Source organism: Macrobrachium nipponense, chromosome 17 (assembly GCF_015104395.2).
Source record: "Macrobrachium nipponense isolate FS-2020 chromosome 17, ASM1510439v2, whole genome shotgun sequence".
In the NCBI taxonomy this organism is placed as follows: domain Eukaryota; kingdom Metazoa; phylum Arthropoda; class Malacostraca; order Decapoda; family Palaemonidae; genus Macrobrachium; species Macrobrachium nipponense.
Window position 1 is genome coordinate 39,804,400 of NC_087210.1, and position 4,200 is coordinate 39,808,599.

Consider the following 4,200-nt stretch of genomic DNA (forward strand, 5'->3'; position numbering starts at 1 on the left):
ATAATCCCGAAACACAAAGAATTAAACATACATCCCACGAGATCAAGAAGAATACAGGAAAGGACAGTAGTTGAAGATCAAAGGGACAGGTGTGTGTGTATGTATAACTGAATCACGCTCCCTAGCACATCAGTACCTGATGAATAAGACGGGAGGGTTTAGATTCTATATAATCTATATATTTCAAACTAGGTCGCGCATTACAATTATAATTGTGATGCGCGACCTAGTTTGATTTCATAGAGAAAGTCCTGCCTTCATTTATTTCTAAAAAACTAGCAATGAGAAAACTTGAATCACCGAAAAATATTCCGTTTTTCTCCAAACAGAACCAACAACTTTAGAACAGAATAGAATTTGGGCCAAAGGCCAAGCACTGGGACCTGAGGTCATTCAGTGCTTTAAGGGAAATTGGCAGAAAGAAGTTTTGCAAGTTGTAACAGGAAGAAAGCCTCGCAGTTGCACTAGGAAACAATTTTTAGAAAGGGCGGAAAGTCAGATGGAAGAAAGAGAATATAAGAAAGGAGAGAGGTTGCAGCTAGGGGCCGAAGGGACGCTGCAAAGACCCTTAATTAAGTAAAGCCTACCTGACGGCACGAACACCTTACCGGGAAAACAAGTTTCAAAACTGATCTTTCGCAGTTTACCTTTAATTACACTGCAAAGTTGGAACACGCGACCAAGGGTCTCAACTACACCACTAATACGATTAACTACTTCGTGGGCGTGTAATACAATTTAATATCTATCCAGGTTTTATGATTTCATACATTTTTCTCTAAGATTATAAGGCACTGCAACGTCCAGTAATATTAGGGCCAACAATAAGAGCATCAGTTCAGACAAAAGATAACCAAATGGTTAGCTTACATTACACCAATCTGCTTATTTTACACCTGTCCATTTTTATTTCATCATTGAGATTTCCCCGGGGGGGGGGGGGGGGGGGGGCAAAAGAGACAGACACTCGCTGCCCCAGCTCCCCAAAACCCAGCTTCAGGAATTAATTACAAAGCGGAATTCCATTCTACTACCACCTGCACTTAGGTATAAAAAGACTCACCGCATGCAGTAGATTTCAACTTTGAACTAAGATATGATTAATGGTCAGTAATTAGTACATATCATTATCGATACCCCTTTCGAGTTTGGAGGTCCTCCCCCATCCCTCCCCTTGGAAAGGTTCCATCTTTAAACCGATGTTTGGATCTGTATTACTTTAATGCAAGAACATATAAAAAATTTTGCAATTTACATACGTGCAACCTACCATATAATGTACAGGTCTACTTAAGCTCAACGATGCATATATACACAAACGCTCTACAGAATAGTTAGGACTAGGCACATCATAATTGTTTCTATGGTATAACAGCAAGCCCACTGACGATGGACAGTAAGTAATCCTCACGCACTAAATGATATTAACAATGAGTCAGATACAAACCGTTTTATCTACCAATGTCACTAACAACGCAAAGGTCAGATGTGGTTGGGTTAGGTAGAAGCTACTACGTCTTAGGCCTAGTCTAGCTCCCTCCCCTCCTCACAAACGGTAGCCTACTTACACTTTGATGACGAGATGATTGTCTAAGAAGTGAGGTTGAAAACCCGTCCTGTTGTAGTGTGAAGCCTCCTTCCACACTCACAAACAAAAACTGTTGTTTATTCACCTGAACTTCGGTACAAACTGAAACACCAGCTTTTTAATGGATAATCTCACGGTTAATCCATTTCAAACCTCTCTCTACACTCTCTGAGTCTACAGTATTTCTAACTCAGATGCAAAACAAAACTTGTAAATCCTTGAGAACTTTAAATTTCTCTTATGGAACGAGAAAAGGTCTCGCAAGAGAGACAGTCTCCTGTCCCCCTTCACATCCAGCAACAGACTAACCAGTGTAGGAGAGAGGAGAGAGTGGGGTTTCGTTTCGTTGCGGGTCGGCGCGGTTACCTTCATACGGCCGAACCCTCAGGTGCTTTGGGGCCATTTTCGACCGGAATTCGGTATTTTGTACACAGGGCTCATTACGCAGGGCAGACTCTGTTGTCCGTTTGTCGCCTATCAAGAGTTTCCCCTAAACTGAAAGTAAATAAACCGTAAAGAAACAACAGGTAAAGAAAGAGAGAGAGAGAGAGAGAGAGAGAGAGAGAGAAGAGAGAGAGAGAGAAAGCGTCCCGATGCCGTAGTTGAAATCCTCAGCCGCGCGCCATGAGCATGGCATTAGCTTGAGGCGAATGAGTAAAAGGAGTGTTTTATACATACATACATACATACATACATACATACTATATATATATATATATATATATATATATATATATATATATATATATATATATGTGTGTGTGTGTGTGTGTGTGTGTGTGTGTGTGTGTAGATAGATATAGATATATATATATATATATATATATATATATATATATATATATATATATAGTAGTGATGATTGATGTAATGATGGCGATTTTAGTATTAGCGATGTGATAATATCGCAAAATACAAGATAAGTAGAAAAGAATATTTACCTTTCATTTTCCTCGCATACTAAACATTATTCCTTTAACATAGCCACTGTATATATGTATAAAAAATAATAAAGAATAGTTGCTTGTTACCTTCGTTTTACAGTGAAATACTCAAATTCCTACTGAAACGAAGAATAAAAAAAAGGAAACAAATGGAGGTGGGTGGATATTCCAGGATGCCGAAGAAAACATTTTGTTCAGCAAAGGGTAAAACCATTTTGAATTGAAATGGCATTGGTTTACACCTAAAAAATTGTCACCAAGAAAGATGAAAGAAAGTGTTTGGACGGAGTTACGTGACAATGGAAAACACTTAATGAAAATTATTTAGAAAGCATATCAGTACATTAGTACATACATAAGCACTCACTCATATATATATATATATATATATATATATATATATATATATATATATATATATATATATATGTGTGTGTGTGTGTGTGTGTGTGTGTGTGTGTGTGTGTGTGTGTGTGTGTGTGTGTGTGTGTGTGTGTGTGTGTGTGTGTGTATAAGGTCGGGGTTTGGGAAGCAATTTATAATTATGTAATTCCGCGCCTTAGGGGCCTAATGACCGACTCTATATGTTATATTAATGGAAAATGAGGGCTGCCGACTTACCTTTGAACACTTTAATTACTGAAGCAAAGGAAGGTCGCCTTGCAAAACTAGTCAGATTACATTAGGATAATCCTTTGCAAAGTTTACAGTGCCAATCAAAGTGGGATAGGTTAGTAAAACTGGTGCAAAGTGCAAATAGTTGCTGTGATTAATTACATTTAAGTTCATAGTGGCAAATCATTAAACGGGATACCGCATTAAATGTGATACAGATTTCCAATTTGCTGTGAATGACTGGCTTGCAAAATCATGAGTGCTAATATCTTCTACGGTAGTTAGATATGCCTGGCCAGGGGCAGAGGCAAGGAATTCAAGGCAGCAGGAATTTGGAAAAGAATCCCAGGTTACTCTCAAACATGCAAAGATTTCTCTCAAGTGGTTATCAATTAGCTTTGATTATTCACGATGGAGGGTGTTTATCCTTAAAGCAACCACACTGTGAATAATGGTGGGAGAATTTTAATTCTTATTTGAATATCTGCATATATCTTTGGACAAGTCACAAGGTAAACACGTGCGTGCTAGGTGTGGAATATTGGAAAAAAAGGTGTGAGAATTTCTTGGAGAAAAGGAACTGGCCACATGGGTGAATCTCAGAACGTACCTGTGTGCTTTTGGCATGTAGCTTGCTCATCTAAGATGGCGTCTGGCTTTGTTCCTGAGTTCTGGTGCACCCGCCAGTGGAACGCTTTGTTAGGCCTATGGTAGGCAGAGAGACGTACGTCTGATACATTAAACCATCCAGTGAAGAGTGAGAACAAGTCAGGTCAGTGAGCGATCGCTGGGGGTAGCGTATCCTCCCGGCTGGCAGGTCATTCTGGAAACATAGACATACAGCCAGTAGCAGATTAAGGAGAAAAAGATCTTATGGTTAACCCCCAATATCCCATAAAATCATACGATACCAGGATAAAATAGCTACCTCCCGCCTTAATTTAAAACTACTGGACACTGGCTAAGAGATGCGAGGAGAAAAATGTAAGAATATATATATATATATATATATATATATATATATATATATATATATATATATATATATATATA

At 38.5% G+C, this 4,200-nt stretch overlaps 1 protein-coding gene across 1 annotated transcript in view; it reads right to left on the reverse strand.

Annotated features, from left to right (window-relative positions):
• LOC135196192 (uncharacterized) overlaps positions 1-1,906 on the reverse strand; it is a 128,455-nt gene extending 126,549 nt beyond the window's left edge. Inside the window, 1 exon segment of the mRNA XM_064222789.1 lies at positions 1,569-1,906. The gene's annotated coding sequence lies outside the window, so the exon portion shown is untranslated.
• Positions 1,907-4,200: the final 2,294 nt, after the last annotated feature.